The 24,642-nt window shown below is 41.4% G+C and overlaps 1 protein-coding gene across 1 annotated transcript in view; it reads right to left on the bottom strand.

The window, feature by feature from the left end:
• The window catches only part of OSBPL1A (oxysterol binding protein like 1A), a 156,449-nt gene extending 132,191 nt beyond the window's left edge, over positions 1–24,258 (bottom strand). Inside the window, exon 1 of the mRNA XM_081919183.1 lies at positions 24,130–24,258. The gene's annotated coding sequence lies outside the window, so the exon portion shown is untranslated. The remainder of the gene's footprint in view (positions 1–24,129) is intronic.
• Between the last annotated feature and the right edge of the window lie 384 nt (positions 24,259–24,642).

Here is a 24,642-nt window from a genome sequence, read left to right as displayed (position 1 = left end):
TTAGCTTTACCAGCAGTTTTCTTACAAGTTCCTCCCGGAATACAAATCCTTTCTGTTCCTATGACATCAAATTTGTATGTTCTATCACTGGCATCAGTAGAAGTAAAATGACAAAGTGGAAGGATTACTTAATAATAAAAAATAAAGGTTAATTACAGTTTTGCTGTTTCTCTAGAGGATTTTTTTTGGGGGGGAAGGAAATTTGTACTTGTATAAGAGAAACCACAAATATCTGAATGATTATCCACCATAACATTTTAATTGAAACCTGCATAAAGAGTACTTTAAAGCAACATCTATCTAAAACAGAATAATATAGTTTAAACTTAAGAGGACATGAGAAAAATCAATCACATTGCATAAACATGAGGTCTATAAAACACTGTAAGACAGACTCAGGAGAATTTCTGCATTTCAACTATCTCTGTAGCCTTCCAGAAATGAAACTTGATAACAATTAATAATGTAATTAGTAATTAATTTATAAAATGCACCCTCAAAGGCATTTTGGGTTATTTACTAAAGATAAATAATGCTCCCATTAAAAGGGCCAGAAAAGGAATAGCATGTGAAGATTGGGAAAAGGAAGATGGTAGAGGCTGGTACTGCAGGAAGAGAAGTGACCTAGTATTAAATTATAGGATGAGATTTTACCCTGCAATGCTATCCTTGTTTATTAAGAACTAAGCCTCATCAATATCAGTGGGACTTACTCCCAAATAAGCGTGTATGGGATTGCAGACTAAAGGTTGTAGTCAATGTTTGTCAGACCCATTTAAATTATTAGAGATCACTAATTTGGTTCATTAATTTCAGTGGGTCTGTCCTAACAGAATTTTCTTTGGCATAAGCCTAAATTTCTTCTATGTCAGCCTCAATACTTTGTGACTGGGAAAATGCAACTTCCCATCTAGTCAACAGTTTAAAGCATGCCAAGCATGTTATGGTCACCCCACTTCACCAAGCAACATTTGGAAGGGGGATGTTAGAGGCTTAATGGCATTTGGGAATATTTGAGTTTATTTACATACAGGTTAAACATAGGTGGTGGCACAACTTAACATCCCAACAGGCAATCAGATCTGTTGGCCCACATCAGATCTTCAGGCCTTACAGGCTGCAGCCTCTCCTTCATTCTTTGTCAGAGATATTGCCCAGATATTACAGCACCCTTAGCTGGGTGTGTGGGAGGCAGATCAGCTATTACCAAAGCTTCCTGAAGGCCCAGCTGTCAATAGCAACCTTCCTAACAAAAGATGTACCTGGCAACTCTGCCATGGGATTATTAAAAAAAAAATAATTGACCATCATTCTGGAGAAAAGAAAGGGGAACATAATCCCAGATGTGTGAAGTATGTATGAAGTCTGAGTGCCATTTGCTGGGGATTGTGTCCTGTTTGTAGGCTTCTGATAGGCATATGGTTGACCACTGTGAGAAAAGAGTGATGATCTTGATTGATCTTTGGTCTGATCCAGCAGGGCTCTGATATTAGATCATGGAAGGAAGGTCATGGGCTGGAAAGAAGATATGAGGGCATGAGAAAACCTCACAAAAACAGCCAGGAAGTAATCTAAGGCTAATGAAGCTTACATGACTCATAAGTATGCAAAAGCTTAATGTGTTGTTATGAAAACACACAGTAATTGTGAGCATTAGCAGCATTTGAGCTTGGTGGAAAGAGTTGTTTGTTTCCCCCCTGCAGATATAAGAAAAAAATAATCATTTTGCGCTTAAGGTATCGTCTTTTCACATTCTTGGCCAATGGGGATGGAGGGCAGGTATGCGTTTGCAAAATCTCCATTTACCTCTTGATAATTATGTTAACTGGAAGGTGTTGTAGACAATGCAAGATGTCGCATTTAATGAGACCATTGTTGTTCACTACCCTGTACTTCAGTGAGAAAATGAAACATTCTTTGGACAACCATTTTGTTTTGTAAGTGCCACAAACTATAGGTTGAATGTTATGAATATGAAAACATGCTGTCTTCTCCTGCAATACGTTCGTGAGCGGTGTTGCTGTCTTTCCTTATGGCTGGCTTTCTCACTTTCTTGACTTGTGGTCATTGCAGTGCATGCCAAATGGGGAGCACTTAAGATCTGCTTTAATTTCTTAACACTGTTCTATAAACATGGTTTTCAGTGATTGAGAGAACCATCCAAGGAATGGGAAACCCTCAGATATTCTGCTGTTCTGACAGTGTAAATTCTGCTGCACCCAAACTCTGTTTGGCAGTGGACGGGGTGGTAGGGTATGTGTGGCAATACAGGGCAAAGGAAACAAATTGCAGCAAGAGTGCATCCAGAGTAGCCACTCCAGAAACAGCTCCCAGCAGGCATGGCTGCACCACCAGGCCAGTGAGGCACTCAAATGCGCGGGAGACACACCTCAGACTCATCGAGCTAGCCCCTCTCAGTGTCACACCATGTCATTCCACCCCATTCCACACACTCCAACCACACCCTGGAACCACAAGCCAGCAGAGAGATCAATGCAAGACAACAACAAAGAGATGCAAAGCTGCAAGGGGCATGGAGGCAAGGCCCTGTGAGGTGAGCCACACATAAGCCAAGGTGCAGCAGGCAACAAGACAGCAGGCCAGACTAGACTTGCAGAGATCAGAGTGCAAGTGGCAGGGCTCTTACAGCACACTGGGCTCAGGCAGAAATACCATAAGGCTGCCCAGATGCCTTCCAGCCACATACAAGGATCTAATGAAGTCCCATTCATTTCAACAGGCCTCCTCTAAGTATGACTTAATCTGGATCTATTTTATGATTGGCAATTTTACATTATGATTTTTTTCTGTACCACTTCAGAGGAAAATATTAAATATTCAGTGCCCTTGTTTTTGAAAACAACCACACCAAACCTAAACTCCCTATTTAAGAGAATAACGGAACATTCTTTCTGACAACTTTGCATTTCTATCCAGGTAAATCCCCCCCCCCCAAAAACCCCAACAACAACTGGAGGGCAATTTCAGTCCCACTCCTGCCATCTGGAGTGGCACTGTCCAACAATGGGTATATCATACGGGCCGCCTATATCTGGACGAGCAGTTTTTGCTCTGGGGCTTCAGTTAATTTATACTTGAGAATAAAACATCCATTCAAACACCTGCCAGTATAACACTACACAGAATCCCATGCATTCTCTCACAGTGTATATTATTGTTTGGATATCAGGAGCTCCAAGGGATCCTCCTTACTGGTTGCAATGTCTTTTTTTCATTGCACAATGACGCAAGAAGAAGGGACACTGGGGATAAGAAGGCAGGAGGACAAATGATTGCAATTTAGTTGAAAGTAAGAAAAGAAGCAGAGGATAGGAAAGAGGTATTTCTGGCAACTGTTACAAGGAGAGAAAAAACCTGGGGAAACAGCTGTGACGCCAGCAGTAAAGGTAACTTTTTACTACAGCTACAGAAAATATTTATTATAATTTCATTATTATAATAAAAATCTAGACTGGGCTCCCTCGCAATTAGTTATACACTTGCCATTGCCACTGTGTTGCATATAATATTAGTTATACTCAGGGCAGACTCATCAAAATTAACGGACCTAAAGTCAGTCATGTTCATTAATTTTAATAGGCCAACTCTGAGAATAGCTAACATTGGATACAACCCCATTGTTTGTTTGTTTTTAAAAAGCAAATGAGACACATAAATTAAACTACATAAGAGGCTGGCAGTTGTTAACTACTTCTGTGATCTGAAGTTGGTCGAGGTTCCCCGAGGTTCCTAGGATCCCTTGAAGGAAGGAACATGTGACCCTCCATATATTCTGCAACTCAAACTCCCATCAGTCCCAGCCAGCACCATCAAGGGTCAGAGACAGGGACAGCCTGTCCCATCTCACCACCTGAGGTGAAACAAAAAGGTACTGCCCTACCACCCACCACTGAAGCCCCCATTACTTGGGTTGTGCAGCAATGGTGACAGCAGGTTCCAGCAAGATCTTGCAGAGTGCACAAGATCTCGCTGGAAGCTACTGCCACTTCTCTGCTGGACAGGGATGATGGGAAATGCAACCCAATGACTTATGGAGGGTCACAGGTTCCCCAGCCCTGGTTCCTTGTAACTTAAGTCAGCTAGCAAACCCAGAAGCAGGCTAAGGCTTAATCATTTAAAGTAGCATCATACCACTTCAAACAGTCAAGGCTCCCCCCCAAAAAAAAAATTCCTGGGAACTGTATTATGTTAAGGGTGCAGAGAGTTGTTATGAGACCCCAGTCACCATCACAGAGCTCCAATTCTCAGAGTTCTTCAACAATCAAGGCCTCTTCCCAGGGAACTCTGGGGATGTTTCTACATTACTAATATGCGAGAGCAATTATTTTTTTAAGTTTGCCAGCTCTGCTATTTTTTTTAATGCTCTGCGCATGTGCATTTTCATATTTTAAAGGCACAATAATCATAGCACCATCATGACTACCAGAATAACACGGGGTTCACATCTTATACATGTATACACATATATAATTTTGTTTTCGAACAGGAGAATAAAAGGAGAGTACATTTGAAAAATAAAAGTAAGAAAATTAGCTCCTGTAGCCTTGGCTCCCCCACCCCCATTTTAAAAAATAATAAGAAAATATGCCACAGCAAAAACCACACACCCCCTCCACCCAAGTGGGAAGAGAAGGGAAGGGTACTAATGTTTTAAAATAAACGCCTTATGTATACTGGTTTGTGTCAACTTTTGATTAATATGTGACTTGTAAACCTGGTTGATGAGTCAGGGACATAGTGTCTGGCTCTCTATACAAACACAAGGAGGATATTTCCCTAAACTGCCTATTAATGTATTTGTTCTCTTAAATCCTGATAATTAAAGCGTGGGACAAAGACTGACACAAAGGGTGTCACAACAACTATCACAGCTATGGACGAGTGGCTTTGCTGTGGCATTCAGGCCACTAAGCTAATTTATGAATTGGTCCCCAGCACCTATTTTAGGAGGTTCTACCATTAGCACTAAGCAATTTGGAGTTGGAAGACTAATTAGAACAGAATTAGTTGGGGCTGCATGAGCAATTTGCAGTATTTGCTGGTATAAAAACATAGATGTTGGCAGTACAAGCAGAAACTGACCTGTACTGAAAGTTCTTAAAAGTAACTTTTTAGGTTGAATTGAGCAGGTGGGAAGGTGGCTAGGAAGGTTTCCTGAAATCGTGCTCCATGAGCTCACCTTTTTTGTTTCCCCACCTGCTGTTCATATACTCCTAATGGCAACAAAAATAACCCTCCCTGCAGTTGCTGGGCACCATTTTTGCTGCTGCTGTTCTTTGTTACAAACTTCCTCCAGTTCGTAGGAAGGAAGCACTGCTACTTGCTCCTGCTGTCACTCTGGGAGTTTCTCCCTTAAGCCTAATCAGAGTAAGGGAAGGAACTGGAAGCACTGCTTCCGTCATTCTCAGTGGGAACAGAAGGAGATTTTCAAAAACAAATAAAACCAAAACCGAGCATCGGTGAGGTATGAACCCTACCACCAACAAATGGGGTGCACACCCTGCTTCCATTTGCGTCATCCCAAATCACTAAAATGCCACCCAACTTCAAAGCCAGTGAATGAAGTGGTGAAACTGGGAAGCATTTGTTTTGGCTCAGCTTCAGACATGCCTAGTTTCACGTGCTTGGCTGGGTCAAATTCAGCGGCCTTGTGTATAACTGATGAGCAAAGGAGTTGCTACTTCTATTGAGTCATGAGAAATCATTTTCTTAATCAGGTATTCTCAGAGCACCTCTCCCTTGTGCTGTTAACATTTTTGCGTCAATTTTTTTATTAACTGATTAACCAGTTAATAAAAAAGAAGCACGAAACAAATGATTGGTATTTGATACCCTAATTAAAATGCTCAGTCTCATATGCATGCAGAAAGATTAATTTCTCCCCATTATTTCCAATCCACATTAATTCTGTCTCTTACATAAAATTCAAATCTAATTGTCCACTCACCTTTGTTTTTCATTCTACTGACATTAGGACCATTTCATACTGTATAGAATTCCACCAAGGAAAGCAGGCATTTCATGTAGTGCTTGTAGGGATAAGGAGCTTTTTCAGCCAGATGGTCACATTCCCTTCTGGGGGCCTCATGCCTCTGGTGGGTGGGACCAAAGGCAAAAGTGGGCAGGGCCAGGGTAAAAGGTTTTGGGGGATGAGTGTTCAGACCCCTGGGCTCTCACTTGTGGGGTGCCTCAGGGCTCCATCCTCTCCCCCGTGCTTTTCAACATCTATATGAAGCCACTGGGAGAGATCTTCAGGGGGTTTGGGCTAGGTGTTGACCAGTATGCAGATAATACCCAGCTCTACCTCTCCTTCAAATCAGAACCAGTGAAGGCAGTGAAGGTCCTGTGTGAGTGTCTGGAGGTGGTTGGAGGATGGATGGTGGCTAACAGATTGAGGTTGAGTCCTAACAAGACAGAAGTACTGTTTTGGGGGGACAGGGGGTGGGCTGGTGTGGGGGACTCCCTGGTCCAGAATGGGGTAACTGTGGCCCTGAAGGACAAGGTGCGCAGCCAAGGAGTCATTTTGGACTCACAGCTGTCCATGGAGGCACAGGTCAATTCTGTCTGGGGCAGATGTCTACCAGCTTCATCTGTATGTAGGCTGAGACCCCACCTGCAAGCAGACTGTCTCGCCAGAGTGGTGCACGTTCTGGTTATCTTCCACTTGGCTTACTACAATGTACTCTGCGTGGGGCTACCTTTGAAGGTGTTTCAGAAACTACAACTAATCCAGAATGTGGCAGCTAGACTTGTGACTGGGAGTGGCCGCTGGGACCATATAACACCAGTCCTAAAGGGTAAAGGTAAAGACATCTGAAGGTATCCTTGTATCGGGAAGTTTTTAATGTTTGATATTTTACTATGTTTTATATATGCTGCAAGCTGCCCAGAGTGGAGAAACCCAGCCAGATGGGTGGCGTATAGCAACAACAACGCTGGAGGAGCGATAACAGTGATTCCTACTTTGGTACAGTAAGCTATATTCCAGCCACATAAAAGCCAGAACATTGCCCACTCAGGCAAGCAAAAAGCAACACCACAGTTTCAAGCACACACTTCAGCTAAACAAAAGCACTTGAGGAGGGACGGGAAATGGAAATATGTGGACTCGGGAGGTGTCTGGACAGAGTCCCAATGGCCAAATAGAGAGGTCTGGAGGGCCACACTCCGCTTGAGGTTCCCCACCCTTGATACAGACAGTCACATCTCCTATTCGCACACTCAGGCTTTCACTACATGTGCTGGCAAGCTAAGAACCTTTCAGTGACAAGAATGTCTGTGACTGGTGACTGGGTGACTGGTGACTGGGAGCGGCCGCAGAGACCACATAACACTGGTCTTGAAAGACCTACATTGGCTCCCAGTACGTTTCCAAGCACAATTCAAAGTGTTGGTGCTGACCTTGAAAGCCCTAAACAGCCTCGGTCCAGTATGTCTGAAGGAGCATCTCCACCCCCATTGTTCTACCCGGACACTGAGGTCCAGCACCGAGGGCCTTCTGGCAGTTCCCTCACTGCGGGAAGCTAAGTTACATGGAACTAGGCAGAGGGCCTTCTCGGTAGTGGCGCCCTCCCTGTGGAACGCCCTCCCACCAAGCTGTCAAAGAGAACAACAACTACCAGACTTTTAGAAAACATCTGAAGGCAGCCCTGTTTAGGGAAGCTTTTAATGTTTGATGTATTACAGTATTTTAATATTTTTTTGGAAGCCACCCAGAGTGGCTGGGGAAGCCCAGCCGGATGGGCAGGGTATAAATAATAAATTATTATTATTATTATTATTATTATTATTATTATTATTATTATTATTATTAGCAAAATAAGTGTCCCAAGACCATGATACAGGGCAGGCTAAAAGCACAAGTAGAAATAGTTTGTTCTGGATCCCTGCAAATCGACCAAGCCCAAGTTTAAATTGAAGAACTCCATATTAAATATTGCACTTATTTTTCATTTAAACGGCAATCTATGAGACGTGCCAAGGAAGAAAAGTACTCTTGTTAGAACTCTGAAGGGCTTTTGTGTTGCATTAGCATGCTTAGCTCCCCTTAGAATAATAATATAAAAATGGCATATGCAGCACAGAATGAGTGTTTTTAATAAGTTTCCTAAATGTTCAATTAACAACCATGTATCACACAAATTGGATGCTGAAACTACAGAGGTGTTTTCAGCTGCTTTGTAAAGCTCAGGACAAAACGGTTGTACTGGATCAACATCCAGCATATTCATAGCAACTGAACTTTTTAAAAGGTTTTTTCCTGCCCCCTCTCAGAGAGCCAAGCTAAACCAAAGAAGAACCACCCTATTCCAGCTATCTAAACTGGTCTAGTAGCAAAAGGAGCAAATTTATGATGCAAATTTAAACTAGAAGAATTGTGAAGTTTAGAAAGGTTGTGAAGGTCATTTGTCCTTTACCTAATTCATTGCATCTATACCCAACATGCCTTGCAGATTAGTCCATTTTAATAGGAGAACATAGATTTATTGATAACCAAAAGTCTAAGAGCCAAACCAGGTATTATGTTAATTGTGTGATCCCTTATGTGGTACATATATGATATATATGTCAAAGCAAAGCAAAGGCTCCCCCCCCAGTCAAGTGATATATAAATCTTCTGAAATAAATAAAATGAAATATTTTTTTAAAAAAAATGCAATAAATGAGGACTTTCTGTAGCACATTTGATGTTTTGTTTTCCACTAGTTGTTCACTTCTCCTAATCTCATGCAGGGATCCTGTACAGTACTGAAGCCTGGAGACTCCTGGGACTCAGCTATACAGCTGCAAATAAAATGTTTCAAGTTTGTTTCAAGTGAAATATACAATGTGAAACTAGATGGCGATGGTGAGCCTTATGGAAAATTCAATGTAATTTTTAAAACACTTTTTTAGAAAGCATTTTTAGAAGGTTTTTTAATGTGTGTGTAGATTCCACCCAGACAGAGCACAAGAAGAGCCTGCTGGATCAGACCAATGGCCCATCTAGTAAAGCACCCTGTTTTTCTACGTCACATGCACACCCCAGGGTTCTTTGGGGGAAGCCATGTGCTGCAATTGTATGGTGCAGATGTGGCCACTGTGGTCAGCCAGATGCCTATGGGAAGCCTGAAAGCAGGACCTGAGTGCAGTGGTCCTCTCCTCACTTGTGCTTCCCAGCAATGAGCATTCAGAGACATAGTGCCTCTGATAGCGGATGCAGAAAATAGCTATCGTGGCTTGGAGCTATTGATGGCCTCATCCTCCATGATAAGGGAACAGATGCTATACCATGTTCCCTGCCAAAAGAAACCAGATGATGAGGATGATAGCTATCCAAGCCAATGCCCGCTTGACTGTTTACATCGGTGCTGGTGTCTGTTAGCAAAGATTCACCAATGAATATTCAGCGCCACTCACTCTTCCTTTGGGTGGGACCATAGCTCAGTGGGAAAGCACATGCTTGGCATCTAAGTGGAATGAAGAATCTGTCCCTCTCTAGCATCTCCAGCTCCAAGACATTGACCCGCCAGACAGATTAGAAGGCAACGTGGACAAATAGTCTGGTGTGAAGGCAACTTACTTCCTCTCTACAATATTCTTGGCTTGTGTGAAAAAGCAGACCTTCACTGTGTGTTCTCAAGATGTGTTCAGGCTAGCAGCGGCAACAGGAACCTCTCCTTTTCATACCTGGAAACCATCCATTGTGTATTTTCAGCCTGATCCTATTGTGGTTAGAGGTGCACATTTCTCTGTCACCCTTTTATCCCCATGGTCTCAGCAAGATTGTTTTGGAGAGTTACTGCGTCGGGGGCAAGAGTTTTACGGTTGTGGCCCACAAACAGCATCTGCTGCAGATCTGCCTATTTCAGGTACTGTAATTAATCTGGCAGGAATTTTGGTTTGGGACAGAAATATTATTTATTAAATTTATATACTGTACCGCCCTTCATCAAGAGGTGTCAGGGTGGTTCACAGAATAAAATACAAGATAAAACACACTAAATAATTAAACCAAAACAACAAAACAAAAACCTCCTCCCTTCCCACAGATATATTTAAAAGGCTATAGGATATTAATCAGCCAAAGGCCTGGTTGAAGAGGTACGTTTTCGTCTGTCACCTAAAATATATATAATGAAGGCTCCAGACAAATCTTCCTGGGCAGAGCATTCCACAAATGGGGAGCCACTACAAAAATGGCCTGTTCTCTTGTTGCCACCCTCCAGATCTCACATGAAGAAGGGTCTCAGATGATGATTAAAGAGAGGATCACATTCTCACCTGCCCTGTCGATAACCACAGCTCCACTCCTTGTCTTCATTCAGTGGCCAGTTCAAATGTGTTAATGTCTGTATGCTTCAACAAAGGCTCCTTCAATTTAAAAAAACCCCACCCTATATAACAAAAGGCACTGCACCACACGTTGCCACTTGTTATACTAACAGAACATCCTTGTACACTTGTAAAGTGTGTCTACGGATTTGATGATGTGGGCTTGAAGCAGTGGTATTTTTCACTCCTTCCATCTAGACCAAGTGGAAACAGTGCGAGCAGGTATCTTCCAGGGGAGTAAATGGAAAAGGAAGAGGGTTTACTGAAATGGACTGTGGAAATTAATAAAAGTGCCCCAGTGCAGTTGACAAAATGAAAATGATAAGGTGAGGGTACCATCTAGTGGATAAATGGTAAAATGATTCCTATGGCATTTAACCTGTCTAGTGAGCTTGACAAGCATGTTGGGATGTTTCTCTGCCATGGAATGGCAAGTCAGTTTAGGATATAACATGCAAGCATCATGTATAACTTCCATGCATGTGAGCTGAAATCCTTACATAGACCATGCTTATCTATGTTCCCCTCCCCTGCCATTTGCAATTTTACAATTATGCATATGTATTCTGGGGTTCTTGTAGCTGGATTGATTTTGTTTGTAAATTAGTGTTTCCCAGGGAGTAGTAAGGGCACATAAGCAAATGCAGAAAAGAGGCGAGTACATGACTATGCTGCTAGAGGTGTGTGTAGTGACAAACAGGAACAGGTGTCATCAGGTGGGTGAGGACTGGTATACAGATTAATGATGGTACAGAATAGTAGTGGGGAACCTCCAATCTGTGGGTCTAATTAGACCTGCCAGACTTCAGGGTTTGGGCTGCCAGACTGTTTTGGGCAAACACATCATCTTTCCTGATGATTTGTTGTTTAGTCGTTTTGTCGTGTCCGACTCTTCGTGACCCCATGGACCAGAGCACGCCAGGCACTCCTGTCTTCCACTGCCTTCCGCAGTTTGGTCAAACTCATGCTGGTAGCTTCGAGAACACCGTCCAACCATCTCATCCTCTGTCATCCCTTCTCCTTGTGCCCTCGATCTTTCCCAACATCAGGGTCTTTTCCAGGGAGTCTTCTCTTCTCATGAGGTGGCCAAAGTATTGGAGCCTCAGCTTCAGGATCTGTCCTTCCAGTGAGAACTCAGGGCTGATTTCCTTCAGTATGGAGAGGTTTGATCTTCTTGCAATCAATGGGACTCTCAAGAGTCTCCTCTGGCACCATAATTCAAAAGCATAAATTCTTCGGCGATCAGCCTTCTTTATCGTCCAGCTCTCACTTCCATACATCACTACTGGGAAAACCAGTAACTATACGGACCTTTAACTATATGGACCTTTGTTGGCAAGCTGATGTCTCTGCTTTTTAAGATGCTGTCTAGGTTTGTCATTGCTTTCCTGATGATATTTTGGCTATTATTGAGACACCCTAAAACTTATGGTTTATGGATGTTGGTGACTTATGCCAACCAACACACGTCTACCCGTTTCCTCCCTCCCCGTTTGCAACTATATCTTCCGTGTTATCCATGTGGAAATTGCTTTTAGTAAGGACTTTCCCATGGAAACCTATTCTAGGAACAGAGACCCATAGTGGATGACTGGAAAACCAACACTGGAGTCAGGTCTAGAGCTTGTCCTGCAAGCGGAAGCAATCTTGTGCAGCACACACATGGTTCTGTATGAAGAATACAGTAGCTTGATATGCACAGCAACACATCATGCACAACACTGTGACAACCAAGCAGATGAAGACAAAGATTGCTTTGATTCCATCCTTGAGGAAGATAATGACGATGATTACTTTTACAATTAGTTAAAATGTTTGAGGAAAATATTGAACTTCAACTCTTGTGGATTTGATTTTAATTTCACATGGAATATGTTGTGTTTGTGTTTTGCCCTTTTTGCTTACATTTTGTATTTTGGGCTATTTTGCATACAACTAAGGTATTTTTCAATAAAAAATAACTCATTACTGAGTCAGGATGGCTAATAATTTTACTATAGTTATCATGAATAGGTAGGTAGGTAGATTCTCCAAGGTGGGACTGGTGACCAACCCAGTTTCAGGCCCCTGTAACTGGAAGGAACTATGCTGACAGATTTATTTTTGTGGGGGCGGGGGCAGGGAGGGAGTATTGTTTTACCTCACAAATGTTACTTTGATAAGAGAGATGATCAGTCACTAATCAGTGTTAGATTAATGCAGCAACAGGATACAATGGGTTTTAGAAGGAAAACATGCAAAAGGGAAAAGGAACATAGATAAAATGATCTGCTCATCCATAGCTGCTACAGGGTCAGTTTGCACAGTGTAGCAGCTAGGTGCCCTCTGAAGCAATGTAAAGCAGCCTCAATGTGACTGCATAACATCATGTGTCCACTGGTCCTAATGATTTCTCGAAAAGCCATGCTAATGTTGGTGATGAATGAATGCAAACTAACTGGTGAAGGAGAGAACATAGACTCCATTAGATGTCTCTCCAGTATAAATTCAATTGAATGGGAACCTCGTAAGGAAACAGCGGTCCTCTTGCAGAGTCCGCATTATTTTAACAGAGCTTGTGCAGGAAACTGTGTCCAGAGATTGTTCAGACTTGCCCTTTAATAAACAAACAGATCACTTGCTGTATGTTTGTAGAGTAATAGTGACATCCTGTGGCCAGTTTTGATTAGTCCAAGAAATGGACATTCAAGAAAAATTAAAAATTAAATAAATGAATATTGCTGTTGTCAACACCAACAGGTAAATGAGGAAAATGTGATGGAATAAACAAGGCAAAAACAAACAAACAAACAAACAAATAAATGATGCAATTACACTCAGTTGAGTTTGAAAAAAATCAATCAAAATAATAATATGAAAGAAAAAATTGGCTGCAAACTTAACTGCCTTATGCAGAATGGTCCATTTGCCAGATTCACTTAAAAAATTGTGACAGTGATAAAATAGGTAAATCGGCTTCAAAGCTTCTGTGATAAACAATTGGTTCCAAATTATAAAATCACACTGTTGTTGTAGATCAGGGGTCAGCAAACTTTTTCAGCAGGGGGCCGGTTGACTGTCCCTCAGACCTGGGGGGGGGGCGGGCTATATTTTTTCGGGTGGGAAATGAATGAATTCCTATGCCCCACAAATAACCCAGAGATGCATTTTAAATAAAAGCACACCTTCTACTCATGTAAAAACACCAGGCAGGCCCCCAAAATAACCCAGAGATGCATTTTAAATAAAAGGGCACATTCTACTCATGTAAAAATACACTGATTCCCAGACCATCCACGGGCCGGATTTAGAAGGCGATTGGGCCGGATCTGGCCTCTGGGCCTTAGTTTGCTTACCCATGTTGTAGATCAAATATCCCACTGCTGCAAGGCAGAACCAGCCATACACATATTGACTGACATGGTCCACATCACAATCTGATACAATCATTGAGGAGGTGCACCCCTAAAATTTATGTATGTAGAATACTTACACTCTGCTTAATAGACAGTAAAACTAAAAACCACATTCATGGCTGACATCTGGAAGAGATATACCATGGTGGTCCTATGGTGACAGAATTATTAAGGAAGCATCTCTAGGCCGCTTGGTGTGGTGCTTCAGCTTTTTCCTGCTAGACAACAACTCCCATTGATGTCCTCTGAGGCAAAATATTTGAATATTAAATAGCCCAAGATGCCTCAAATAAGTGATGCAAGCCCCGGGCTGTAAACGAAGTGTCAAGACAAGACACAAAATGCAAGTATGCATGTGTCTGCTATGATGGTGATGAATTTCCTACAAATACTATAAGCCTCATAAGGCCTAAGGAGGATAGGCAATACAGGGTTGTATCCAACTAATCAGAGTAGCCACAGTGAAATTAATGGATAGGCAATACAGGGTTGTATCCAACTAATCAGAGTAGCCACAGTGAAATTAATGGACCTAAGTGATGTCCATTATTGTCAATGGATCTATGCTGAGTACGACTGTCCCTGGATAGCTTCGGCTGTCCAGTGTGTTCTTGATGTGCTGTGTTCTAAGCCAAAAACAACATTTGGAACATAATCAAAACTGGAGAAATATATTCAGGATTTTAAAGAAACATTTTGTATTCAAGTTTGATGAAATCTGGACCTCTCCACCTCCTTGCCTCTCGCCTTTCCCTCAGGTAAGCAGCAGTAATGTTGCCAGGGCACTGTTGCTGAGGCTCTGCACCACTGGGCAAGCCTCTTTTGTATGTAAAACAACAGCAAACCTTTAAATCTTAATTCTTGTTCTGTAATAAGGAAAATGATGGGCTAACACCAATTTTCCAAACTGAATGCATATGAAGCTGCCTGACCCTGAATTATCTTGCCCCACATGGACTATTTTGATTAATGGTGGTGCATTCAATCATTATATTGTTAATCTTATCTACTTTTATTGTATTGTTATGATTTATTATGTCATATAACTTGCCCTGGGTAACAATGAAGGGTGGGACCTACATATTTTAAATAAATAGAGAAACTCTTAGTAACTAGGGATTGGTAACTCTTTTAGCTTTGGTTTGTTTCAGTTTCTCTAATTTCCAGTTGACCCCACTTCTTCCTATGCTTGCAATTAAACAAAAAGTCTGATGAAAATTTGTATGCATTTTTGAGAATATTTCTTCCAATATAAGCATTTTCCCATTTAATCTCCCCCAAGGAGCCTTTTTCGTATATAATTTTCAATAGTAATACACATATTTTTGTACCCATTCTTTGGCAAAATATTTCAAAGGAGAGTTGTATTTCGGGTTTCATTTTGGTTCGGGAAATGTGAATTTTTTTAAGGTTCTCATTAACATGCAAACTGAACTAATTTCTCACCCATCCCCATTAGCAACAACCTGAGTCTTTCTTGTGAGGCCTTCTTACCAAACCCTGAGAACCAGTCACAGCAACAAAACAGCTTGTTAAACATCAGCTGAGACAGAAGGTTTGCCTCATTGGAATGCTACTTATTCTATGCTTGAACGGTTCTTGGAACAGCAGGGACCTGAGCATGCCTATGTATACGAAAGACAGGTCTGGTAGATTTTAAATTGGCATTCATTGAGTGGCATCCATTTTGGCTACCTTTCTCATTTCTCCCCTGGGAAGCCATTGTTTATGGCAAGTGGGAATTTTATATTGACATATTTCTAATACCTATCCCTCTCGCTTAATGCACAGTTTGAAGTAAATAGGTACAGTTTTGCACGAAAATTAATAAGAATGCTTCTGGAAAAAAGTATGCGCCTTGTCTGTTTAGCAGAAAAGATTGCCACTGTTTTAGAGGGTAAAGTGAAACCCTGGGATGCATACTTCATTCAGTGGAAAGTCATTCCCTGTAAACAAATTCATAGCGCTCTGGTCTACTTGTTCAACATTTTGCTCCTCTTCCAGAGCAGCCTATTGATTGATATACCTCAGGGAAGAAATTGCTCCAACTCACTCCGAACAGGCTCCTAAAGAAAATATCAGTTTTAGAAAAGGAGAAGGGGGGATGGGGCGGAAAGAGCAGTGGCGGCAAGAATTGCTAATCTTTCATTTCACTGAACATCTGGATAGCGCAAGGCTGTTTTAACCCCCTGAGTGAAAGGAGAATTTAGCACCAAAGGGTAACCATGCAAAGGCTGTGCTGTTAATCTGACGACAACAGAGAAATCTGTGTTACACATTCATTGGGCCATATGGATATCAGTTTGCACCTGCAGAGAGTACTGAAGGGAATTTTATCTACTGGGGGCTAACAATGAAATTTAATTTAGAGCCTTGCCTCTTTAGTATGTGTTAGGGACTCTAGTTAAATACAGTGAAGCATACTATTTTGATTTTTAAAATGTGTGTGTGTGTGTGTGTGTGTGTTTGTGTATCATTTTATTTTGTGCTTTGGGATGTATTGACATAACTATGTTCATGTGATGTGTCAAAGGACAGATGAAGTGCATAAAAAATGGTGTTATGGCAAAATATTTTTAAAATCCAAGGCGGATGGATTTTCACACCCACATTCCAAATTGAAAATGAGTGTCATAAGTGGATTGCATCTTCTCCAGTGAAGAATCAGACTCCAAAATGTTCAAATGATACTTTAAATGGATTTTGCAAACCTGAAAATTAACACAATCTTTTTGTAGGAGAGCAGTATTTGTCAATTCTGTTAGCCAGTCAATTAATATGAAAAGAGGCAAGGTTTTCTGGACATCAGGTGCAAAGCCCACTGACTGCTACTGCAGTGCCAACTCATGAGCAAATGTAATGGGAAGAGATGGCTCCTCACCACAAGAAAATGGCACTTTCGCTATTAGTGGTGGCCATTTTGCTCCACCCCCTTACCTGAAGGGGACTCCAGTACGCATTTCCTAGGGCAAAGGGCGTCTGAGGAAGGAGAGCAACCACGGGGGAGCAGACCTGATCCATTTAGAGTCTTTCCAACCACTCTTTTTGCTCTGTGGTATCCTTCCTCTATGGAATCTTGTGAACAAGGTTCACAAATTTAGAACCAAGCAATAGGACTAATTTGTGGGGGCAATAAAAGCTTAAAATAAAACCCAGAAGACAGTTTATTGTAGGGAATATAGGCAAAGATAGAAAATCATTTGTAAGAATAAAAGAAAAGAAAATGGCATGGGGAGTCCAAACAGAGCAAAGTGCAGAATTGAGAATCAAAATAAGAATCCTTGGGGCTGCATGGCCTAGACCCAGCTCAGCAAGAGGCAGAAATCAATGTCTGGAAAACGGAAGAGGCTGTCTCCGGAGAGAATTCCAAAAACCCAGTGAAGGCCTTTCTTAGAAGCCAAAACAGGTCACAAGGCTACAGGAGAATGATTCACCTCCTAGACAAGTTGAGGTAAATCAGAGTCTGAAATATATGTAAGGCAGGAACCTATGCTGGTCACACTTCTCACTGTGACAAAGATGATGATGTTTTAGAGCAGGGATGGGGAATCTATTACACTCCATATGTTGTTGGACACCAGCTCCTATCAGCCCCAGCCAGCACGGCCAATGATCAGGCATGATGAGAACTGTGGTTCAGCAGGATCTGGAGGTTCCCAATCCCTGATTCCTTAGAGAACACTGAATAAAAGGAGAAACTTGTTGCATTTTTAACAAGGGCATTGCTAGGTAAAAACCCACTATCTGTGAGCCCAGGCCCATGGCACAAATGTGCACCTGCTAAATTACATGTTTAGGTGCCTCTGGGTAAATTAAGATGCTATCTGACTGGTGTCTGCCCAGCATTGCCCTTTGATCCAGCTGGTCTAGAACAGAGTCTGGTCTGTAAACACAGTTTTAAAATATATTTTTACACTTTAGCAAGAGGGAGGAAAAGGAGCAGGTGATCCAGGGTCTGCCACAAAAGATCCAGGGCTCAGCACCCCCCTCCGGGCCAAAATTCATAGATTTTGACCAGACTATTTGTTTACATTTGAGAAAGCTAGAGAAATGTAGGTGTTTACTAATTCATAATTCATAGAGGGGATCAAAAGCAGTTGTTGAATCAGCGATCAGAACTTCTTTCGGGTCAGAGAGTCTGGGGAGTACAGTTCAACGCCACCTTGTGGGCTAAAAGCAGCTGTTGAAAGAGTCAGAAACAAACAACCAGATACACAAATAGAACCCCAAAATTGTTGAGTTTTACTGACAAAAACTGCTTAGGGTCAACTTTTCTGTTTAGGTGAACTGGAGGAGAAAAGTTGCCCCTAAACAGTTTTATTAAGACATTTTCCTGATATCCAGAGGAAGAAGGAAGAACAGATGAACTGACGACTGCCAGTGAAATATTTTTCTAGTTTTTAGACTAGGAATGTCAGTAAAATCATATGACAACTGTACAGTGCTTTCAATATAATTTTAAGCATTAATAATAGCACAGCCACATCCCCTTTTATCACAACCACCAATTAGGGCTCTTTCATTTCTACAATTCTTTAATATTTTTGTGCTTATACGGGAAAAATATAGTGATTGTTTTAATCTTGAAGCAAGCTAGACATGTAAACTACAGCATATATATATATATATATATATATATATATATATATATATATATATATTTGCTTTCGTAGATTTTCACGGGTACAGGAATGCAGGTTTTGGTGTCCTCGGGTGTCTTCCCGTGTAAAAGTTGGGGTGTCTAGGCGACGTTTCGACGAGGTCTCACTCGTCATCTTCAGGCTGGTGCTTTCGGCTTCTTGTTACTGGAACAGAGGCTCTGTTCCAGTAACAAGAAGCCGAAAGCACCAGCCTGAAGATGACGAGTGAGACCTCGTCGAAACGTCGCCTAGACACCCCAACTTTTACACGGGAAGACACCCGAGGACACCAAAACCTGCATATATATATATATATATATATATGGTGTATGGAATGCTCAGTGGACTTAATCAAACTCTAGGTTTGTCCATAACAAGTTCAATAGTTGCTATTTGCTGTTAGATCCTCAGCTTCATTAAATCTAAAAGTTTCAGCTTTTGTTCGCAGTTAGTGTACTCAAATCTATAAAGGCTGCCATAGCTATCTCCTAAGAGACATAAAACGGAGGTCCTGACCACTTGTGGTCATTAAGGATCCCATGGCATATTTTGAGCAGAATATATGTTATATTCCAGTCTCCAGATTCCATTTCTTCCTTCCTAAAACATCAGCCTTTCTCAAACACTGGATGCAGTTGTCCTGCACTTACTATTTTTCTAGCTGAGAATCAAATCAGAAAACCCTTTTATGAGATAAAATTAGAGAATGTCCACTGGTCCTACTTTACAGAAGGACAGTTGCTCTATTTATCGGCCCAAGATCAGTTTACAGATAAAGAATCTAAGATGAGACAGCAGCAGGAGCTTGAAATTGTCCATTAACCAGATAGCAGACAAGTCACCTGGTCACAGTCTTCCTCCAGTGATGAGAGCTGCTGTATTGCTCTTTGAAATTTATCAGCATTTTAGTATGAATTTCTCCTGATAATATACCCTTTGTATGTAATTTCCTATACATATAAATTAGCACATACAAAATTCATACAGATTGGTTGTCCTCTTTTTAGGTGATCCATTTCCTGGTTTGGGGCGATGCCTACAAAATCGGTGATGATTTTGAAAAATATGTTACCTAAAAGTATATAATTAACTGCTTGTATCTCCTAAGGGAGACCCACGTCACGGTGGAGCTGTGGTTCTGGACTCTTTATTCCATTTCAGACACAGTGATCATTATTAAACTGTGCTGTGCAGATAAGTGCTAGAAAAATTGCCAGGTTATTTTCTTCACATAAAATTAACCAATTTGCCTCTGTGTGTGTATGTGGGATGGTAAAGAGCTGCTAAGCAATCCCATTCAAGTGATTAACCTTTTAGTTCATAAAAGCCACCATTTCACATGTATAAATAATATAATAAAGCGAATGTTCACACCAGAGTAATGTAGCTTACAATATCCTCGGCTCCTCTCCTTAATTGGTAAATAATTCCTCAAACTCTGAAATAAATTGTGCTCCCACCCACATTTCCTCATCCAATTATCATGAAATAGGGAAGCACACTTTGCCACACTTTTGCAAAAGAGGAGATTAGCAAATTGTTTCAACAGTGTTTCTCTGCTGCTCAGGGCTGAGTGAGGCTGGCACCTTTAGGGTAGGAGGTTGCCAGAGAATCTTTGTAGGGATGGGCGAGTCTGTCAATTTCAGTTTCTCCTGGTTTCTCGTTTTCCCATTCCCATGAAAACTGACAAGCAGATCTGCAATCCTCCACATTTTAAGAACACCTGCCTAATTCTGACTTGATTTTATGAAGTCCTCTCAGTCCAAAAAAGAACAACTTTTCACACTTTTGTCAAAGAAGGCATTTTATGCCCTAGAGAAAGTGAGGTAATGTTGCGTTTTCCTTGGGGTGCTATTTCTATCCACTAGACTTGGTCACGTGTGATATATTGCTACTGCGAAAATAGTGATTGTTTTTTTCCTCTTCTTATGGAAGTCTATAGAAGGCCCGATTTGGAAACCTGCATTTGCACACACAGAGATCTGTATTATGTCTCCTAACCATTCACCTCTTAGGACGGGACAAAGAGGAATAGAAAGCCTAGATAGTCATATCTCGATTCTTGAACGCCCTGGAACTCGTACGTTTCAGCTCCTGAACGATCGAAAAGCGGGTGTGAGTGTTTCGGTTTTCGTACATACTTTTGGAAGCGAACGTCCCACAGGGTTTCTGCAGCTTCTTATTGGCTGCAGGAACTTCCTTCAGTCAATCAGAAGTTGCGCTTTGAAAGTTGAATGTTTCAGAAGTCGAACGGACTTTCAGAACGGATTCTGTTCAACTTCCAAGGTACGACTGTATTGACTGCCCTACAGAATACATCTAACACTTTTAACACTGCTGGCCTGATCAATATATTATCCAGTTGTTTCTGTTGTTGTTATCATATTATATTTGGTGGTAACTCCCACCTACCCCGAGAGAGATTATTTTACTTTCTTCTTTACCTGTGTTTGAATAGGTCTTGATGGGTTCAGTATTTTAAATTGTTAAAAAGTGTTCCTCTCGCTATATTAAAATGTTTTGTCTGATTTCTTATTCTCGCCTGCAGAGTAGTTCAGACTGCTGATTTATTTATATTGAAAAAAAAATATAAACCACTTAATTTAAAAGAAACACCTCTAAAGTAGTGTATACAAAACAATTTAAAAGAATTATTAATAATACAGAGAATTTTGCATACACTTAATGTCTGTAAACCTGTAAGCCTATGTAAACATAACTCTCTTTACAGTATATGATTTTTTAAAAGAAAAAAATACAGTGACAATTCAGCAGTTTGTGGATAGCAAACATGTAGTTTCTACTCTGCATGAAGGGGCAGGAGAGATCCTTTTAATAGCTAGTTTGTTTAGATTTCTCACACTTTTGGGTCAACTTGAAAAGTCAGTAAAAATAAGTTAATAATACACAATAAAATCAGCAAATATTGAAAGCAAGTATACATAACCAAATTATGTATCAGTATAGGCTTGTTGGGGAGGAGGAAAAGCTTTTTAGGTGGTGTCTAAAACAGTGCAGCCTAACATAAAAGGCAGAAAATTCCACAGCATAGGTGCTGCCAGACTGAAAGCTTGACTCCTAAGAGATATGGAACAAACATTATATGGCACCCGCGAAAGTGCAATTTCCATGATTGAAGCAGTTGCATAGGCACATACGCTCCAAATTTGTTTTAGTTTTGCAATTGTGAAGATTATGCTTTTAGTTGTATTTTATGGGTAATCTCCAATATTAATTGTACTCAATTGAAATCTGTGAACATGACCATTAATTTCAGGGGGTGCAGTCTGAGTATGCCTAACAATGACTTGGGAGGGATAGGCCTGAAAGGCAGAGAAATCCTAGGAGCTAATAGAAAAATAAAAAAGTAGGTGAGACTCCACTGCCTAGGCACGTATGTTTTAAGTCTCTAGTTTAAAACAAAATGAAATACCTGCCTGATAATGTTGTCACTCAGAAACAATAATACTGCTTGAGTATTCAATCTAATTGTCAACAGAGATAAAAAGATTCAGTAAGGGCTACTAGGTTAAAATACACAATTAATTTCAAGCTTTCCTCCACAAAGCTGAAGGCTAATGGCACCCTCCTCTCACCTCCAAATGAAATCTGAGATAAACAGATCTAGGGACGTAATAAAAGGATCAAATGTTATGAGGCCTGTGATAAAATGGCGAGACTTGGCAGCGCTGCCTGCTAGCATTTCCCAGAGGATTTTGTTCAACTATTTTATAGCTTTTTCTCCAGGTCAAACTCATTGCATTAAAATACTGTAAATATTTACAGTGCATCATATGAATTTCATGAAGCAATGTGCTCGAGCCTGGATACTTTCATGTAGCTATTGTGCAACATAAGCCAACATTTCGCTGAAGTGTAATATTGTTTTTAAAAGCATCGGTGGTCTTTTAACCTAAGTGCAAACATCTAAAATTAGAGGTCAGCAAAAATACTACTCAGATAGAACCAGTGTAAAATGTCCATATATACCATCCAGTTCAAAACCTTCTTATCTGAGGGTTTGGTAAACAGATAACCAGCTTTGAGCCTTAACTTTGTAGAAGTGCTATGCCCCACATCCTTATACTCTAAATTCAGGGGAACCTCTAGGCCTGAGGCTGAATGTGGCAAGTCTTGATATGACCCTCAGCACTCTCCCCAGACCACACACCCTCCACAACCACACCCTGCTTCTATGCCACACCTCTCACCAGCTCCTTGAGAGTTTTCACCAGGCTGCAGAGTAGAAAGGGATGTGTAAGCATGTACAGAAACCAGCCTACTGCACAAAAGTAACATCTACGCTAATTGCAGAGCGGGATTTAGGCTTGATGAGGCCTTAAACTACTCAAGGTAATGGGGCCGTTGAGATGTCCAGCTGTCCTTTGTCAACAACAAATTCTTGCTGTTTTTTGTGTTGAATATATGCTATATGGTAATTTATGGACCTAATAGGTATCTAAAGCCATTTGCACATGCAGAATGTAGGCCCCCTATATATAGAAATGAGCAAACCAGTGATATTTTAGGAAGTAGGCTAGCAGGCCCATTACTTACATCATAGGAGCCTACACAACACAAAACACACAAAATACTGTTGCTGTGTGTAGGTGTTATTTTATTTGTTTTTTACCTTATATTTTGGAAAGGTACATTTACATTTTTTAGGGCCCCCCCAGGAGAGTGGGGCCCTAAGCTATAGTTTATTTAGCTTATACGTAAATCTGGCACTGGCTAATTCTTCCACCCTCTGTGCCTCCCAGAAATTTACCCAAACAGGACTGAGGCCTTCATTGCATTGTGTGTGAAAGACAGATTTTCTGCCTTTATGCTGGTAGAGTAGCTACTATACACTGTGCATGCTCAGCCCAGGAGGGGAGGTAAAAACACAAACCAGAAAATATTTTTATGTTGTATCAAAATGGCATAGGTATGTTCCCTGGAAATTCTGCTAAGAGGCTAAGGGGACTGTGCCGACGCTGGCACCCCACTCCCGCGGGGCATGCATGGAGGGAGCTTGTCTGTCATCTTCCCATGCCCCACTAAGCAAGAGACACAGACCACCAGGCAACATGCACAGCCAAGGGAACTCTGTGGTGCTGTCTGCTAGAGCAGGCAGGAACAACCATGTTCAGGGGTTGGTTTGTTCAAATCCACACAGGAGACAAAACAGTTTACAGTGATACCTCGGGTTTAGTACTTAATTCATTCCGGAGGTCCGTTCTTAACCTGAAACTGTTCTTAACCTGAAGCACCACTTTAGCTAATGGGGACTCCTGCTGCCGCAGTGCTGCTGGAGCACGATTTATGTCCTCATCCTGAAGCAAAGTTCTTAACCCGAGGTAATATTTCTGGGTTAGCGGAGTCTTTAACCTGAAGCGTATTTAACCTGAGGTACCACTGTACTTCCCTTCTCAGGGAAGGAAGGCATAAAGCCAGGCAACGGCAGCAACAAGCAAGGGAGCTCTCTGAGGTACAATCTGTAAAGTGGGCACAAATATAATAAGGAACTCCTCAGAGGGATTCCCCCCCCCATTGCTCCTTGTGAAGGGAATGACTTGGTACAGTTGCACAGACAAATTCACACACTGGTCAAAAATCCAAAGAGAAAATTCCACACAAATCCTCACTTCCTGATATTGGTTGCGGCCTAGGTGAAGTGGGAGCCTTGATCCTCTGCCCACAGCTGCCACCTCTGCTGCATACCCTCCTTCATTCCTCCAATAAAAACAGGGACATCATCATCATATTACTTATACCTTAGCCATCTGACTGGGTTGCATCCTCCTGAAGCATGATGCATGTAATGTCATACATGCGCATCGGCAGCCCCCCAATGTTGGCTGCAACTCAGCACCTCTGAGCTCTGCCAACAACTGTTTCCTGTTTAGCCAATTCACTGGCTTATATTTGCCACCAGAACAGTGCCACTGGCAGAGTGTTCCACCAACATATTTTTGTGTGGGGTATTCCACCAGCTTAGCAGAGGTTCTGCCAAATTCTGAAGCCCATTTGAGGGATCTCAAGTGTAGGAATATGCCCTAAGTTTCTAGTCCGATGCAAGAAGTCATTCCAATAAAATTGCGTATCTAGGACAACCACCTTTTAAGACAGGATGGGCCAAACCATAGCTTTGTTAGCTGGGCATTTAACTCCCACCACCCGCTGCTCTACAGAGTGTAAGCAAAACCAGACCAGTGTGTTAAGGACAAGTTATTGAAGTACTTAGCTAGCTGAACAAGTTTAATTATCCCCCTACCCTCATAAATTGA

This window comes from Podarcis melisellensis, assembly GCF_964234715.1.
Source record: "Podarcis melisellensis genome assembly, chromosome: 7".
NCBI classification, from domain to species: domain Eukaryota; kingdom Metazoa; phylum Chordata; class Lepidosauria; order Squamata; family Lacertidae; genus Podarcis; species Podarcis melisellensis.
The sequence above is the reverse complement of the archived record's forward strand: the minus strand, read 5'-3'. Positions and strand labels throughout refer to the sequence as shown.